This window comes from Felis catus, chromosome B4 (assembly GCF_018350175.1).
Source record: "Felis catus isolate Fca126 chromosome B4, F.catus_Fca126_mat1.0, whole genome shotgun sequence".
In the NCBI taxonomy this organism is placed as follows: domain Eukaryota; kingdom Metazoa; phylum Chordata; class Mammalia; order Carnivora; family Felidae; genus Felis; species Felis catus.
The window spans coordinates 22,748,337-22,767,341 of NC_058374.1; the positions used below are offsets into that span (position 1 = coordinate 22,748,337).

Sequence of the window (19,005 nt, forward strand, 5' to 3'; positions counted from 1 at the left end):
ATAAGAAATACCTTTTAAAGGATTCTTAGAAATTAGAGTTGTTAAACCAAGAAATCTTTGCAGCATTTAACCAGGAAATTGAGGAATCTCAACTTACAAGCCTTTGTCTTGAATCTGTGAAGCATGAAAAATTTTACAAGTAACGATCAGACCACAGGTTTGGTTACCCTTGTGCTCTAACTATGCCTCCCTCCATGTGGCAATCTATATATGTTAATATTGGTACAAAAAAATGGCAAAACATGATCTAATCCAGCTAGCCAAAGACTCCTATCCTCCTGTATTTTGCAATTAAGTTAGAATCAATATTGGCTATTCATAAAGTCCATCTGAGACTCTCCTCAAGTCCCAGAATGTGATGTTAGGTTCAAATAGTAGAGTGAGGTAATATGAGAAAAGGATCACGTCTATATTTGGAGCCAGAACGTGAAGTGTGCTCATCTAGACATAGAGGAAGGCAAAGAATCCAGACGGTAGGTTTTAGTTAAGGAGACAGGAATTTTAGTCAAGGAGACAGGAATCAGAATGATACTTTCATTCACAAATGTTTAATTAGTTGCTATAGCGCAGGGATCAACAAGCTATGGTTAGCTTTCTCTGAGCAGCTATTTTTGTAAATAAAGTTTTATTGGAACACAACCTTGCCCGATCATTTGTGCTTTGTTTGTGGCTGCTTTCACATTCCGTTTAGCAAAGTTGAAGAGTTGCAACAGGGATCATATGGCCCATAAAGCTGAAAATACTTACTGGCTGGCCCCTTACAGAAGTTTGCTGATCACAGCTGTGGAAGATTTTGCTAGGATACCAAAGCATTATTTAGTCAGGACAACTAAGAAAAGTGGTCACTTACCACCATGCCAATCACTACCTTTAATTCACGTGTCATTTTACAACTGTCCAAGTGCTTTCATATTTATTATCTCGCTTGATTGTTACAATAAACAGCAGGTACCACGACGCCTTCTTCGAGGTGATTTGGCCTTGGGGGGTAAAGTGTCTTCTCTGTGGTTACAGAACAAATTGGGGTATCTATTCCTAGGAGTATGCACAAGATGAGTTTAGAAGGCAGACGGATGTTACCAACTTCTTTCCTTGACACCTGGCCAGAAAGCAAGATCAGGAGGCAGGGATGGAAAGGGCCAAGAGGCCTGGGAGACGCTGAGGCTTAGCCACCTGTACTCCTCAGGAGGGTAATGGTACCATTGTCAAGCTCTTTCACTGACATCCATGGCTTGTGGGTTCCATGTGCAAATGCTCGCTCACACCCTCCAGACTGGCAATCTCTCCATCTGCTCCCCAACACGGGATGTTGTGGTTCTAGGTTGGAACGGCTTGATCCCCATGACACTAAACTCAGACACGCCTCCTGTCCCCGGCTCTTGTAGGTGTAGGGTTGCGGTGCAGTGGGGGTCTGGCACATGACATCTGAGAGGCAGAAGCACTTTTCCCAGGTACCTCTGTGACTGAACGATCACTGACTATTCACACTCAGTGCCTAATGTGGATTTGCAGCCAGACTTTTTGATTTCTGGAGAAGAGAGCAAACCCCGGGGACAGATTAGCTGAGTTCAAATCCCAGCTTCAGTATGAACTATAAGTGAGATCTTGGGCGAGTTTCTAGGCCAGTGAGTACTTCAGTTTATTCATCTGTAAAATGGGATAATAACAGTACCTGTACCTAATTCTCAGGGTAACTGTGAGGGATAAATGACTTAGCACAGTCTGGGTTTATAATAAATACACAGTAAGTGTTAAGCGTTGCTATTAACCATCATCACTGTCTCAAGGAGAGCTGGGGCCCTGCAGCAGCCTATAGATTTTTGTCTACGGTGGCACCTTTCTTGTCCTTATTGTACATGTTGCCTTTACATCCTCGGTTGCATGTCAGTTGTCATCCGCGTCTTTTCAGTCACCTAAAGGCTATCCTGCAGGTTGGAAAGCAGATAAAACTTAGGAAAAACCACCACCGAACTGCAGCACCAAGGTGCACCGGGAATGAACCCATCATTCCAGCTTCTGAGACAGAGTGTGGCTGACTGTAGGTCTGTGGAAGGACAGGGTAAAGAAACTCACATTCCTTGCGTGCTATCACGTGCCAGACAAGGTGCGGAGTTGTCACATGTTGATGAGAAAAAACTTGCCCGAGGCTGAGCCCAATTTAGAAGTTAGAAGTAACTTCATGTCCAATTGATTCCAAAATTTTATACTCTTTCCAGAGCATAATTCTGCCTCTGATAAAGTGCTAAGTAGCTGTGCATTTATCAACTATAAATGGGGAATGGCATGGTATTTACACTTGGAGTGGAGTCGGATGATCACATATTCACAGAACCTTTTTATAGTTCAGAGAGAGCTGGTGAGACTCTCCCTAAGGGAACACAGAATAATTGAGGTTGGAAACAGCTTAACCTCAAGTCATAAAAATCACTGACAGGGGAAACTAAGAGGAAACTGGTTACCCTTGGTGGGGAAGGGGTTGTGGGCTCCTGGTACGGGCTATGTGTTCAGTTGGTCGAAGCAATATTTTCAGCCTAAAAAAATATTACCCCTTGAACACACTTTATTTTTATATCACTGTTGGTCTTTTAGAAAGCCTGGTAATAACAAGAATTTATTCGTTGATTAGAATAAAGTCTAAGCTCTTTAAAAAGCAAAATAATTTCTATCTCTTCCCCCGGCGCTCCACCTCACCACATACACGTGCACGCAACTCACACAACATACACACACGTCCAATGTCACAAGGACACACGACACTTCTTATCAATCAGTAAGTACCCCACAGCAGCCCAAACGGGTATGGAAATTCTATTCTTCTGTTACCTTCTTTTCCATGGTGCTATGCATGTTCTATAAACAGCAGGAGAAGTAATTATGTAGGTGGGCATTCGTTACACGGTCAACTTTTGGAATATAATATAGGAATGTGCTAAGGCGAGGAAATATTTGCTTGAACTAATGCCTGGAAACCGAATGTGGTATGCACTTCATAGTAATATAAACCGCACATCTGGATCATTTCTGTATACTGTACCTGAGTGGGTGGGGTAATATTTACATTCATTTTCCACTTCTAGGCTGTCCGTCCGGTGTCTCGTCTGTGCATGCCAGGAAGTTCCGTGTGTGTGTGTGTGTGTGTGTGTGTGTGCGCGTGTGTGTGTGTGTGTGTTCTGCATTTCATATTCCAGCATCTGCCGTTCACTCCGAGTTGGAGCATTTACCATCGCAAAACTGTCACCAGGGTCTCTGAAACACACATTTACATTCCACAGGTCTAGTAAATGGGCTGTGTGGCTGCACGATGCCTTTTGTTCAAAAGAAATCCAAGTGGCAGCCCGGCACTTCCCATCCAACTGCACTTTAGGCTGTAACTGTGGCAGCTGGAACGTGAAGCTCAGAGGAATAGAATCCGCTGCCCCAGCAGGTAACATTCTGGGGTTGGTTCCTTTTATTGTTGTTTTTGCTGCTGTTTAAAATGTCCAGACCTTCTCGCTTGGCCAGACCTTTCTTTGCCAACGCAGCTTCCAAGCTGCCATCACCTAGAAGGGACGATTTGAACAGCAAACAGAAAAAAATCAGTGTAGGTGAGACGATTTTGAGAGCTGGAAGTGAAGGGAATTTGGTCAAACAGCAGCAGGTGCAAACGGCAGCCGCTCCTGCTCAGTGGAAGGCTTCTCCACACAAAGGTAATGTTTTAAATCGGCTGCTTTTGTCAGCTTGTGCTTAGAAACTTCTTTCTTAATAATACTGCCAGACAACTTAAACGAAGGAGACTTTTAATGGTTTCGAAAACTTGCCCCTTTGTGTGAGTGTGACATTTTCTAAAATCCTCAAGGGTGTTGCTAAAATAACTAGTAATTAGGAAGATGGAGGTAATAGAACTTTTCTTCATTAATTAAGGATGGATAAAAGAAAAGCTGAGTGTTTTCACTTCTTTTTGAGGATGACAGACTTTATTCCTGGTTGATTCACAGTTTCTCGTAATCCAGTTATATTCATATGAAGTTTCTTTTTTATTCCTCGTATATATGGAAAGAAACGAAAAGAAAGAAGGGACCGGTCCTAAAACCACATCATCACTGGCCAAAGAGTTTTTGCATGCTTAATATTTTGCAGTCTCTTTTAAAAATGAATTTATTTCTGAAATGATAATCTAATGACATGATTCCCTGCCAAGCATGACAAAGATCTCTGCTACCATTGTCACCTGGAGCATTTAAGTGAGCAAGAATATCGTTGAATGCGTGACCTGGAATTGAGAAATGTGGTAACCAAGTCAAACTATTATTTTAGGGTACATATTCACAGAAAGCATGAAACCACCACTTAAAATATAATAACAATTTTCTCCATTGTACCAAGAACTACATATTAAACCACTAAGCAACATTTATAATAGTTATTTTTTTAAATTACATTTTGAGCTATCACAAAGGTAATTTTTGACACTGTGATTTTAAGGTAAAATAAAAAATGGTTTTAATATTCTCATTCTTATCATTGGAAGTTTTTATTTTATAGAACAAAATAAGTTCATACCACATAATAATTTTAATCCTGATCACTCTTCTGTTAAAAACTATTACAAATGAATATCCAGTAATACATTTTTGCACCATGTACTGCTTCAAAGATGCAAATTTCTGTCTGGAAAATTTTAATTTTTTTCTTAACTTGGTTTATTATTACTTTAGCCATGTCTATGAAATGCTTGTACAGTAAGTATTTTATTGACCAAAATACTTCATTGAAGACACATATAGTGAAGACTGAAGGACTTTGGAAGTATTGATAAAAGTTGCTGAATAGAGTGAATTTTGGCTGCTTAAAGGGAGATTTCTCTTTGATGTTATATATAATATGCGTTAAAGTCTAAAAAAATTTCTTCTAAAAAAGGAATTTTACCCACCTCAACTTGAAAAGTATCCAGACATTTAATGGTTACATATCTGTGTCTAAGTAAGGTATGCCCAGGGAGGGAGTTTTTATACAAACAATCCAAGACTAGATGCTATTCCAAAGATTTTTCAAAATATCTTCTTTTGGTAACCTGTGAGGATATCTTTGAATAAACTTAGTGTATGAAAATAGTTTTTCTTTGATAATCTATTTGTTTTGGGGGTTACTTAAAAGTCACTTGAAAGCAAGGATGATTATTGAGTTGCAAGGTCAGTATAGATAATGCATCTTTTTGTAAAAGACAAACGAACGAGCAAACAAACAAAACACTGGGAGTAGATTATAAAATAACAAGGTGGTGTTTCCTGTGCATCACTCTGAGAGGATTCAGGCTGTCCCAAAGGAGAGTTCTGCCACAAGAGTTTTGAAATTGGCAACAGGACTACATCATTTTGAAAGACAACATTCATCAGAATATGTCTTTTATTTCATTAACATTTTAAATATTTTTTTAAGTAGGCTTCATGCCCAGTGTGGAGCCCAGTTCAGGGCTTGAACTCACAACCCTGAGATCAAGACCTGAGCTGAAGTCAAGAGTCAGATGCTTAACTGACTGAGTCATTCAGGCACCCCTTACATATTTATTTTTTACTCAGAATTCTTTTTTTCATAGCCACACATCATATCACATAGTACCAATAGAAACCTTTCATTGTTGGAGAACAGGACTAAGAATCTATAGTATAGCTGTGTATTGTGTTAGGCTTTTACTTAAAGTGGTTGTCATTAAGATCAAGAAACCCAAACAACAGTCTCGCCATCTAAGGTTCGTATTGAGTTTGTGTAGGTTCTAGCCCATCACATTAAGATCTCAGTGTTAGTTCTTTAGAATGCTTATTTCATTGGGTCCACAGGGTTTAATTTAGTCTGTATAGTTTCTCATGTATCTGACTCTCATTCCCTACCCACCCCCCTTGTGTAATTTGTTTATTGGAGAAGTATATTCTGGTACATTTCATTTATTTTTTGACGTTTGTCTCTTTAGTTGATTTCCTAAATTAATGCAGTGACATTCGCTTCACCACTTTTCCATGTTGCCCCCCTCTTAAAATTTATCAACTGTACTTTTGTTTCCATACGAAAAAGGTTAATAGTAGTTATTTTTTTGGTTAACACAGTTCAGTCTTCCATGGTTTATCTACAGGTTAATTCTGTAAGTTGAAAATCAATAAAGACTGTAACTAATGAGACCTCATATTTTTATTGCTAAGCCAAAGAAGTGTGCTGTAACCATTTATCTTGTAGTCTGTCCTTCCTCAGTGCTTCAGATTCTCCCAAGGATGGTATAGATATGACCACATTCCCAGAACTCCCTTTTCTTCCTGGTGCTTCTGTCTGTATCCCTCAATCCTTCTGCCCTACTCTTTCCTGACTGATTTGTACAACACTTGGACAGGTCTCTCTTAGATTATTTCTTTTTTTAATGCTTATTTATTTATTTATTTGAGAGAGAGAGATTGAGAGAGAGAGAGAGCATGAGCAGGGGAAGAGCAGAGGGAGAAGGAGACACAGAATCCAAAGCAGGCTCCGCACCATCAGTGCAGAACCCCATGCAGGGCTTGAACTCATGAACCGTGAGATCATGACCTGAGCTGATGTTGGAAGCTTAACCGACCGAGCCACCCAGGTGCCCCTCTCAGATTCCTTCTCATTTGCCTGAAGCAAATCTTCCTAAGGAAAGCAAGGTTGAAAATAAATTTTCTGAGTTTTTACATGTCCAACAGATATCTGGACTCTCTTTTCACATCTCAGTGATAGTTGGGACAAGCATTATTTTTAGACAGAAAATAATTTCCCCTCATAACTTTAAAGGCCTTTCTCCATTACCTTTTGGGATCTAGAAGTGTTGAGGAGAAGTCCCATGTTGTTAACACGTTCACACATTCCTTTGTAGGTGACTTTTTCTCTCTCTCTTGAAGTTTTGTGGATATTCATCTCATCCTTGATGTTCTGAAATTTCACTGATGTATCTTAAAGTGTGAGCCTTTCCCATTTATCTTGACTGAATACTTTGATGGGCTCTTTCAATTTAAAGAATCAATGGGCTTCAGTCTTGTGAATTCTTTTTGTTAATTCTTTGATAATTTCTTCTTCTGTATTCGCTCTGATTTTCTCGCTACAGTGTTCCTCGGAGTTGGCTTTCAAATCTACTACATCAGTTTTCTGATCCTATCTTTTCTTTATTTTTGTTAGCCGTCTTTTTATGTTATCTAGATTTTCTTGACCTTGTCTTCCAACTCTTCTGTCTAATTTTGATCATCCACGTATTTTTAATTTCCAAGAAGCTTTCCTTACTCTGATTATTTTGAGACCAAAATACATGGTATTATATTCTGTCTATAAGCAATATATCTTTGTGCTTTCTTTGCCTCTAGTTCACAGCACCATATACTCATGTTTAAAGATGCAGCCACATCCCTGTAATATTGGCATGCTTTCCGTTCTGAGCCAATGGTCTAAATTGGACCTTAGAACCAAAGACACTGGTAATCAATAAGCTTTAGGATAGCAGCATTCATATCTAATTCTCACCCATGAAGAACTCTCTTCATGATGACATCCCAACAAATGAAAGGTGAATGTTGGTGTTATGTGTTGATATGTGCCAACAGTTTTATTCAGGATGAGGCTATAAGTCAACAGTTGAGGCTATAAGTCAACAGTTCAGGATGAGGCTATAAGTCAACTCAGTTTCTTGCTGAGGGTTCTGTATTCTTCTGAATTCCATTTCAGGTATATTTCCTCAAAATCATTTTGTCCTGATTTTATGTATTTATTTATTTCGTATTCATTTATGTATTATGTATGTATTATTTTAGTTGGCCTCTTAACTGTTGTTCTAAATTTTTAAAAAGCATTTTTTTAGGAAGTGTACATGGACATTGACCCCTAGCTTAGTTTGCAAATATAGTTTCCATATATTATGTGTTTGTAAGGTGATGATATCTGAGCTCTAACAAGCTCTTCTTATATGCCCAGCACACTTCTGAGCACCTTATGAATGTACTGTCTTGTATAATCCTCACGGCAATCCTATGATGTAGTACTACCACTATCCCTATTTTACAAGAGAAAACTCACACAGGGAGCTTCAGTTATTTTCCCAACATCATGCAGACCGGAAAAGGTGGAACCAGAATTCTAGTTCTGGAAGTTTGGACTCCCGAACTGGCACGCTTCACTTGCTACAACACCTTTTTATAAAGAAAAACAATTTGTCTATCCAAAAAGTTAATATAATTAAAACCTCGTGATTGGACAGTCTGGTCCCTAAAAAAAACAAACAACAACAACAACTGGTGATATTCTGTAGTTCAGAGCATGCTTTTCTGGTTTCAGCCTCTTTATTTGTTGCCCCAGATTTCTGTTTATTAGACGAAAGAAAAGGGAAGCGAACAGATTTCAGTGAATAAATGTATCACAATACCGTAAATATTTTTGTCATGTTTAGAAATTAAAGGATACATTGAAAATAGGACCTTGCAGTTCCAATATGGACACTCACTCCTACAGACTTGAGCGTGCCTGTGCACACACACACACACACACACACACACACACACACACACAATTCTCTGCACATAATTCGAGAAGGGCTCTTCCATTACACGTGACCTGGTGGTCCAAGTACAAGCCTGTAGGCCAAAAATCACTCAAGTCTAATTCTTTTCTAACACAAGCTCCCTCTGTGGCCTTGAGCAAGGCCATTATCCTTCTTGACTGAGTTTCATTAACCATTAAAGAATAATAATACGTGGTTTATGGGGGACGTAGTGGTGAGGATTGATGACTTAATGTCTGTCCAGTGCTTTCAAGAGCACATGTACTGCATGCACGCTCTGACTTCAGCACAGTGGGGTCTCTATTTATCTTCAGTTGCTGTGGAAGGTAAAAACTTACTCTCTCACAATATCACCCATGTACCTAGACCAGGGAAACTCCGCAATAAACCCCTGACTGCATGCTCTGAGCTATTCTTTATGCACAAATGTAATCTCACATGCACATGATTGCCATCCCAGGTGTTGATTGAGATTGTCTGTGGATACCTGGAACTCAGTTGCTCCTGTCTATAAGTAGAAAATATTAATAACTGGAGCACAAAAAATATGTTTTCTCTCTAGGAGGCTCAGATTCATTCCGGATGCTACTGACGAGCACAGGGACATTAGGCCCTTGCACTGTGAGGTAGTGTGGAAGGTGATTGTGCCTAAGGGTAGGCGGTGCCTGTGAGAGGTACACTCACTATACTGCTTTACCTTGTAACAAACTGATGATACCAGGGAATAGTCAATACCCACTGGTGGGGCCTTCACTTTTGTCTAGTATTTTCCAGAAGCAGCAGTGGGTTTGTACAGATCGTGTACATTCCTGTATCTGACTGCCCTTTGTGACCAATCCATTCATTTTTGAGGAGAGCTAAGGTCAAGGGCATAGTATTTCTTCAACATAAAAGTGGTAGATTATGCTTACAGTTATTAAGTTCATAGTTTTGGCTCCTCATTGACACCAGGTATTCCAGAGTCACGCATACACATCTGTATAGGCCAATAAGTTTCTCTCCATCCTATTACTAAAAGTCACATGGCTTACCCTGGACATTTGTTTTACAAAGAAAAACAAAACATATTTCTTTATCCACTCATCAGTTGATGGACATTTAGGCTCTTTCCATAATTTGGCTATTGTTGAAAGTGCTTCTATCAACATTGGGGTGCAAGTGCCCCTATGCCTCAGCACTCCTGTATCCCTTAAGAAGATGTGGTTTATATATACAATGGAATACTACTTGTCAATGAGAAAGAATGAAATCTGGCCATTTGCAGCAGCGTGGCTGGAACTGGAGAGTATTTTGCTAAGTGAAATAAGTCAGGCAGAGATATGTTTTCACTCATATGTGGATACCATATGTTTCACTCATATGTGGATCCTGAGAAACTTAACAGAAGACGATGGGGGAGGGGAGGGGAGGAAAGTTATAGAGAGGGAAGGAGACAAACCATAAGAGACTCTTAAATACTGAGAACAAACTGAGGGCTGAAGGGGGGTGGGGGAGAGGGGAAAGTGGGTGATGGGCATTGAGGAGGGCACTTGTTGGGATGAGCACTGGGTGTTGTATGGAAATCAATTTGACAGTAAATTATATTAAAAAAACATACTTAATGCTGCTTACCAGTATTTAATGGGAAATTTCCTCCAACTACATATGGTCTAAGCTAGGTATGAGTATTAAAAATTAACATTTACTTCTAGAGTTCTCCTTCTTTTCCTTTATTAATTTTATGTGTATTTGTCTTGTACCTAGTAATAGATGAGAAATGAGAAATATAAGTAACAGGTATTCTCATATTTCTCATATTGCTTACCTGATTCTGTTAAAAATCAATGTGTTGGGGAGCCTGGGTGGCTCAGTCGGTTAAGCTTCCGACTTCAGCTCAGGTCGTGATCTCACGGTTTGTGAGTTCAAGCCCTACATTGGACTCTGTGCTGATAGCTTAGAGCCTGAGCCTGCTTCAGATTCTGTCTCTCTCTCTCTCTCTCTCTCTCTCTCTGTCCCTCCCCTACTCATGCTCTGTCTCTCTTCTTCAAAAATAAATAAATATTAAAAAAATTAAAAAAAATCAATGTGTTGGAAAAGGAGTATGAAAGCACCTCTTTAAATTAATCTGGGGTTTTCTCTGAACTAATCTCTGTATTTTCAGTTACTTTGACATAGTCCACTTAGCCTGGAGAGGTCAATAACTCACAAATCTGATCAAAAATTAAATGCATGTGCATCAGAAAAGCCTGGACCACTAAGGAAAAAGAATTCACAGTCTTAGAATTTTATAGAATAAAAACTTAAAGGCCATCTAATTTATCTCTCTCTTTTGATATATATGGAAAAAGTCTAGTTACTTCTTTTGATCCAGACTAAAGGTATGCAGTTTTGAGCCAATGTCTTCTAACTTGGTGCTTTTTTATCCTTTCATATATCTTTTTTTTTTTTAAACATGTATTCTGGGGTGCCTGGGTGGCTCAGTTGGTTAAGTGTCCGACTTCAGCTCAGGTCATGATTTCATGGCTTGTGAGTTTGAGCCCTGTGTCAGGCTCTATGCTGACAGCTTAGAGCCTGGAGCCTGCTTCATGTTCTATGTCTCCCTCTCTCTCTGCCCCTTCCCCGCTCATGCTGTCTCTCTCTGTGTCTCAAAAATAAAATAAAACATTAAAAAATTTTTAAAAAATAAAACATGTATTCATTTTTGAGAGACAGTAAGTGGGGGAGGGGCAGAGAGAGAGGGAAACACAGAATCTGAAGCAGGCTCCAGTCTCTGAGCTGTCAGCACAGAACCTGAGGCGGGCTGGAACTCATGGACCATGAGATCATGACCTGAGCTGAAGTTGGACACAACCGACTGAGCCACCCAGGCGCCCCATTCCTTTCACATATCTTAAGCAGAAAGGCACAAACTGCTAGAACACCTTCAGGTTTCCCTTCAAATGTTCACTTCCTTGACATGGGCTCCTATGACCTCTGATACACAGCACAGCATCCCTTGTGTTGTGCTACCTACACTCTTATTGCTCTGTTGTTGCTTGCTGATTCCAAGTTCAAGATGACTGGGCATTGAGTAGTGTGGTCACAAATCACTGGTTGTGCTGGTTCTTTGTCAGATTTTATCTATGTAACTAAATTACAATCAGGGCTCCTTTAATGCTGAAAAGTTGCAAATGTGCCTGGTGTTATGTTTCTAACACAGTGTTGCTTTTGGTTGCTTATCTTAATGGGCCTGATACAGGAATAGATTTCTTAGCTCAGTAAAGTTTTAAAAAATCATAAGATGTTTTTCTGTTTCTTCTTTAACTAGACTGAAAGCTAAAGTAAGACACTTTATTTGTACAAATATTTTTTCTAAAGTTTGTGTTATTCAGTGCCTTCCAAAATTGACATCTGTGTGCCAATGAAATGTTCCCTCTATAAAGAGCTTAAGAGATTGTATATGATCACAAATGAGGGATTTTGCCAACCTTACAAGAATATTTTACTGCCTGAACTACTTAAACTTTCATTCCCATACTTGGATTTTCACTTTGCTGTGTAGTTGTTTCCAACTTTACATTTTCAAGTATAATGAGCTTCCTTATCTTCAAAATACTATTCTATTAGATTGTTTACAATGATTAGGACCATTTGAAAACTAATCAGAATGAGTATCAGTGAACAAGTATGTGCTTACTTTTCTATTTGGGGATATTATCAACATTCTCCCAAGCAAACAAATCATGTGCATATATCATTACATGCTGTATATGTTCTAAACAATAGTTTCATTGGTCTTGCCCATTTAGGAGCAAACTACCATGAGCCTCTACCTGTCTGGCTGCCTAGAAAGCTACTTACCTCTTTTATAATCACATCATACCAACCTCTTAACTCATGGCCAGATAAGGGCAGGGTAAGTGTCTGGGAATTTGAAAATCTAGACAAAAGAAAAACCTTTTTCTTAATGATGTTGTTGTGCCAGGTTAACTATTATGGCTTCTTGAGTTAATGATCTCTAGGGTCTTAAATTAAGTCAAAAACTCTACCTCTGTGGTTTTGTCCTCTTTCTGCAAGGGGAAAAAAATCTAAGATGGGTTCAGATTAATTTTATTTTCCATGTTTCCAACATGTACAATGACATTACCAAAATAAACTAGAGAACACCACAAATAGGTGAAGAATCCTCTCATATACAAGAAACATCAGTTGAATATAATCTGTGAAGGGTACAGATTCTTTTTGTTGTTGTGTCTTATAACAACTCATGCTTATAAATATAGTACACAAGCTAGACTTTCAAGGAAATTCAGCTTTAAACAATTATTTATTCAGACTACAGAAGTCATATCTACATCTGACAGCTTATCATACGTATTATGAATGTATATATTATACTGGTATTTTGATCGTTTGTATATTCATTATTTTTAAATTCATAAACTTAAGAAGTTACATTTGAATATAAATTAAACATACATTAGATTGACTTTTTTGAGCCAATATTTAAAATTTTTTTTTTCAACGTTTATTTATTTTCGGGACAGAGAGAGACAGAGCATGAACGGGGGAGGGGCAGATAGAGAGGGAGACACAGAATCTGAAACAGGCTCCAGGCTCTGAGCCATCAGCCCAGAGCCTGACGCGGGGCTCAAACTCACGGACCGCGAGATCGTGACCTGGCTGAAGTCGGACGCTTAACCGACTGCGCCACCCAGGCGCCCCAAGCCAATATTTTAATACTTGATCCTGGGGATTAGGTTGTTTTCCTGAAAATGTAATTGGTACCATGACTATGCTGACCACCCCACCCACCCCCAAAAAACTCACTGACCATCTACTCTGTATCTGTCATTGTGCTAAATATGAAAAAGTTAAAAAAAAGTTAAGTAAAACATGGTCCTTGTCCTTGAGGAAGATTTTGCAATGGGTGGGATATCCAGATTATCTGGATATCTAAATATAATTTTCCTAATGCTTTATATACAAACTTGTGCATGGAAGAGGCAGAGCAGGGGGCACCTGGGTGGCTCAGTTGGTTAAGCATCCGGCTTCGGCTCAGGTCATGATCTCCCGGTTCGTGAGTTTGAGCCCCACATAGGACTGTGTGCTGACAGCTCAGAGCCTGGAGCCTGTTTCAGGTTGTGTGTCTCCCTCTCTCTCTGCTCCTCCCTGGCTCTCCCTATCTCTCTATCAAAAATAAATAAACATTAAAAAAAATTTAAAAGAAGAAAAAGCAGAGCAGGTTATTTGCTCCAAGTAATGAAAGTTTACCAGATTGAGGGGCAGGGGAGGAAACATGCCTTGTTGTGTTTAGGAAATGACAAAGTAGAGCAGATGGAGTGAAAAAAAGCTGGTGAGAAAAGAGGAAGTGGGGAGAGGTCTATTAGTAATGATTTGAAAAGAGAAAAAGGTTTTCATTTTTTCATTCCTTCAACAAATATTTATTGGGTCCCTACTATGTGTCAGGTGTTGTTCTAGGCTCTGAGCAAGTGGAAGCAAGTACTGGGCTCTAATCAACCATGGTTATGAAGGCTGTGGCTCAATGGGGTTTACCCATTCATGTGGGTTCTAGAACAGAAAGTAAACAAGGAAAAGTGATACCAAGTAATGGGAAGCAAGGCAGGAGCAGGTTCTGGGATTTGAGAAAGTTGAAAGGCCTGTTTGTGATGGTGCATGTGGTCCAGCTATGAAGAATTCAAGAGACAATGTCAGATAGGAAATTAAAAGTGTGGGTCTGCAGATTAAGTCAAGGCGGAGGCTACCAAGAACAAGTAGGTCACCAGTTATAAATGCTATTTAAAGCCATGGGACTGGACGAAATCACAGGGTATAGAAAAGAGAATTGGCCCATGTCTAAGAAGCCTGGGGCACTGCAACATTCAAGGGTCAAAGTGGGAGCAGAGGGAGGGGCAAAATATTAAGGTACAAATATATCAACTTAGAACTTTCCTTTAGAACTCCAGGCCAGAGTATTCTCAACATTGCCTACCAACAGAAACAAATATATTCATGCCCCTTCTGTAGTTGCAAACAAAATACTCCAAGTATGAATTTTTTTAAAGTTTTATATTTAAAATGATGCAAGTCTGGTAATCTAGCCCATAACATACTATTTATTTAATATAACATGGCATTTAACTGAATTATCATCAAAATTAAAATGTTTCCTACCATGTTTAATGGGAGCTTCAGGTATCCACAAAACCCTATCACGTTTCACTGGGGGCAACTCTTCTGACTCCAGTTGAAGAAGAAAGTCTCAGAAATGGGAACTATTTGGAAGCATTCAACATCCTTCTGTTCTTATTTGTAATTTAATATTTGCATCACATAGCTATTTTTTTATAGTTTGTTAGTGTTTGTTTGACTATCCTTCATATATCCCTGAGAAGGGAGTTTTCTGGTTTTGATTAAGAACAACTTTCTCAGGAGGTGAGGACTAATTTGTTACTTCGATTTCTAACACAACATAATGTGAATTTTTTATGATGAAACTTCTATTTACATTCTTAGAGATTCATGAAGAAGCATCTTGAATATTTAAAGATAATACACTAGGAGAACCTCAAATCTATTCTATTTGTGCCCTTTTATTTTTTGTGTGTGCCCTGTTTATTAAAGTTATTTCACAAGGATTTTTAAGTAGCTATAACCAGAAGAATTGTCAACAAATAATAATGGGAAAGTACCTAATAGATATTCAGAGAACACCCTCCCAGGAGACCAAAGCAAAAAAAAAAAACACTAGAGTTTTAAAAATTATATCTATCATGGGGCTCCTGGGTGGCTGAGTCGGTTAAGCGTCTGACTTCGGCTCAGGTCATGGTCTCACTGTTTGTAAGTTTGAGCCCTGCGTTGGGCTCTGTGCTGACAGCTCGGAGCTCGGAGCCTGCTTCAGATTCTGTGTGTCTCTCTCTCTGCCTTTCCCTCCTCTCAAAAATAAATAAACATCAAAAAAATTAAAAACATCTATATCTATATCTATATCTATATCTATATCTATATCTATATCTATATATCTATATATATCTTTTGATTTGACAGTAAATTAAAGGAATTCCCCTGGCGGGGGGGGGGGGGCGGCGGGGAGGCAGAAAAAAAAATAAGAAAGCTTCAATGCAAAGAAATAAGTGAAAATTAGAACCATCATTTGGATAGTGGTCTTTGTTAATTCCTTGTGGTCTAGGGAATTTTAATAGATACGTTCAGGGGAAAAGTGACTCCTGATGCCAAGAAGAGTGGCCATTATATTAGAACCGTCTGCAGGCAGCAAAGGTAATATCTTTAGTGAATGACACAAGGAAGAATGCCTGCCCTGTAGAGGGACACCTTAGAGAAAGCTCTAGACTCAACCTCAGCTCTGCGTGGAGAAGAATAAAAGAAAGGAATATCCTGAGCATGTCTAACCTCATGTCTTCACTCACATAGTCTTGGGGCTTAAAGTCATGTTATTGTAGAATGGGGGGAAAACCCAAAAGCCCCCTGTCCCCCCCAAAAAAAGCCAAAATAGTACTTAATCATCCTAGATTGTCAGTGTCTCTGGCTGCCTGGTGGCAGAAGATGACCGTCCTCTTAATAAGAATGTCCTTTATAACCAGGCCTCTGAGAAGTACCACAGATAAAAGTCCAAAACGTGAGCTCACAATAAAAATTCACTATGTTAGGAAACAAGTGCCCATGACAAAGAGCCAGCAAGGGAAACGAATCACAGAACAAGATCTACCTAAATTGCCAATATTAGAATTATTAGATTCAGAATAGGAAATAATTTTTTAAAAAAGATTCTAACAGCAGCAGCTTCTAATATTTGAACAATAGATTTTCTAGAGATGGAAACTGTAATAACTAAAGGTACAAACTCAGTGGATCTGTTAAATGGCAATGTAGATCCAATGAAGAAAGAAATGGTAAACTTTAGCAAGACAGACTTTTAAATTCCTAATAATACAGCACTGAGAAACAAAGTGATGGAAAACACAAGAGAGGTTAAAAGATATAAACAGGAGAGTGAGAGGATCCAACCTAAGTCTCATTGGATGTCCAGAAGGAAACCATGTAGACACTGGGAGAGGCATTATTTGAAAAGATAATGGCTGAGAAGATTCCAGAATTGATAAAAGGACATTAGTATCTGAAGTCAGGAAGCCTAGTGATTTCCAAGATACACTGAAAAAAAATTAAACAAAAAAACCCCACAGCTAGACATATAATAATAATAATAATAATAATAATAATAAATAAGTATTCAATTTTTATGTCTGTATATATTTTTTTATTTTTATTTGAGAGAGAGAGCAGAGGAGAGGGGAAAGGGAGAGAGAGAGAGAGAGAGAGAGAGAGAGAATGAGAGAGAGAGACAGACAGAGAGGGAGAATCTTAAGCAGGCTCCATGCTTAGCACACAGCTCAACACAGGGCTCAATCCCACGACGCTGGGATCATGACCTGAGCTGAAATCAAGAGTCGGACACTCAACCAACTGAGCCACCCAGGTGCCCCTCAATTTTTATGTCTATATGGTGGGTTACGATCAAACAGCATTTAATAGATTGGTATATAACACTTCATCAATTTTGACTTGAACTCTGTAGACACGTCTATGGAGATACATTAATATGTAAATTAGCTACCAATTCTTGTTATAATTGGGCCAAATACATTTCAGAAGTATGTGTTTTATAGCCACATCTTGCGTCTTTAACCAACCAGAAATACAATAGTTAAAACTCTCAGTGTGAAGTTTAACAGCTATTACCTGTTTTCCCATGACGGGAGAAGGAGTAATATCTGTGCTAAATTGTTCAAGTTTTGCTGAAAATGTTCAACTCACTTCCAGTTGTATCTTATCAGTTTTGAGAAAGGTTGAAGAAAAAGAATAGTTATTTGGAGAATAATATTCAAATGGGCATCAGAAAATAGAATTCTAGGAGATCATTGTTTGATATTTAGAGCATATGCAATAGTCCCTTCCCCTTATCTACGGGGGATATAGTCCAAGACCCCCAGTGGATACTTGAAACCACGTATAGTACCAAACCTTGTATATACTATGTTTTTTCCTATACATATACCTCTATGATAAATTTAATTTATAAATTAGTCACAGTAGGACATTAACAACCAATAATAAATAGAACAGTTAAAACAAGAGACTGTAATAACAGTTATGTGAATGTGGTCTCTTTTTCAAAATATCTTACCGTATTGTACTCACCCTTGTTCTTTTGATAATGCGAGATGATAAAATGCCTCCGTGATGAGATGAAGTGACATGAATGGTGTGGACTTGGTAATGTAGTGTCAGACTACTACTGACTTTCTGACAATATGTCAGAAGGAAGATCACCTGCTTCTGGACTGCAGCTGACCACGGATAACTGAAACCACAGAAAGCGAAACCACAGGAAAGGGAGAACTACCATATATGTACTACTTACGGGACTCAACAAGTATTCGTGTTGCTTAGATGACGTGTAGTCTTGCTACTATTTTTAAGGATATCTCTGTAATCATTTCCTAAATAGTCAAGAAAGTAAATACTATATATACTAAAAAAAAATCATTGTATATGTTAGTATGCCTACTAACTAATATGTCTGCTAGTATGCCTAGTGAGTTCTCCAGTTAAGGGGAACATTGTGCCATCGTCAAGGGAATTAGAACTTGACCTAGGTGATAATCCTCAATTACTGGAGATAATATAAAACGTGTTTCTTTTCTAGGGGTGCCTGGGTGGCTCAGTCAGTTAAGCGTCTGACTTCAGCTCAGGTCATGATCTCATAGTTTGTGAGTTCGAGCCCCGCATTGGGCTCTGTGCTGACAGCTCAGAGCCTGGAGCCTATTGCCGATTCTGTGTCTCCCTCTCTCTCTCTGCCCCTCCCTGGCTTGCACTGTCTCTCTCTCAAAAAAAAAAAAAACAAAACAAAACAAAAAAACAAAACAAAAAAAAAACTTCTTTCTTTTCCAGTTATCTATCTAAACAGCTAGAAAATTTAAAAACCATGCAGGTAACTATATAATCCTCTTCTCTATGACTAAATCAGGTGTGGACAAAAAATGCAAGTTTGTTTGTAAAGCCTTCCTTGGGGAAAAAGTAATAGTTTGAGAAGTCCCTCTGCACCCACTGGTTCATTTAAACATTTAAAACTTTATCCAGCTACACTTAATACACCTAAGATTGGCTCTTCTGGGGCTAGCTTTCCTCTTCCCACTTACACACAGATATTCTTTGCTCAGTGAACTCAGACAAGAGGGTTAGTATGTTTAAATCTGTCTTTAAAACTTAATATGTAATTAAATAGATACCAAAATCAATGATTTCTGATTTTGAAGCATGTTTTAGGAAGTCTCATTTCTGCTTCATCGATCTTAGAATGCCGAATGGTGAATGAAAACTCAAGTCCAGCCCGGTGTGGACTTACATGAGATGAAGAGTATATTTACGCCGTGCTGAACACTTAACTCAATGCCATCGGTTACCAGATGACAATAAATATGAACTATAACTGCAACAATGACCCTGAA

At 38.8% G+C, this 19,005-nt stretch overlaps 1 long non-coding RNA gene across 2 annotated transcripts in view; it reads right to left on the reverse strand.

Moving 5' to 3' along the window:
* Positions 1-898: 898 nt before the first annotated feature.
* LOC109501360 overlaps positions 899-19,005 on the reverse strand; it is a 31,479-nt gene continuing 13,372 nt past the window's right edge. For both annotated transcript variants that reach the window (XR_002159349.3, XR_006600358.1), the window contains exons 3-4: positions 17,696-17,858; positions 899-3,539 (exon numbers count right to left, since the gene is read on the reverse strand). This is a non-coding gene — a long non-coding RNA (uncharacterized LOC109501360). The remainder of the gene's footprint in view (positions 3,540-17,695; positions 17,859-19,005) is intronic.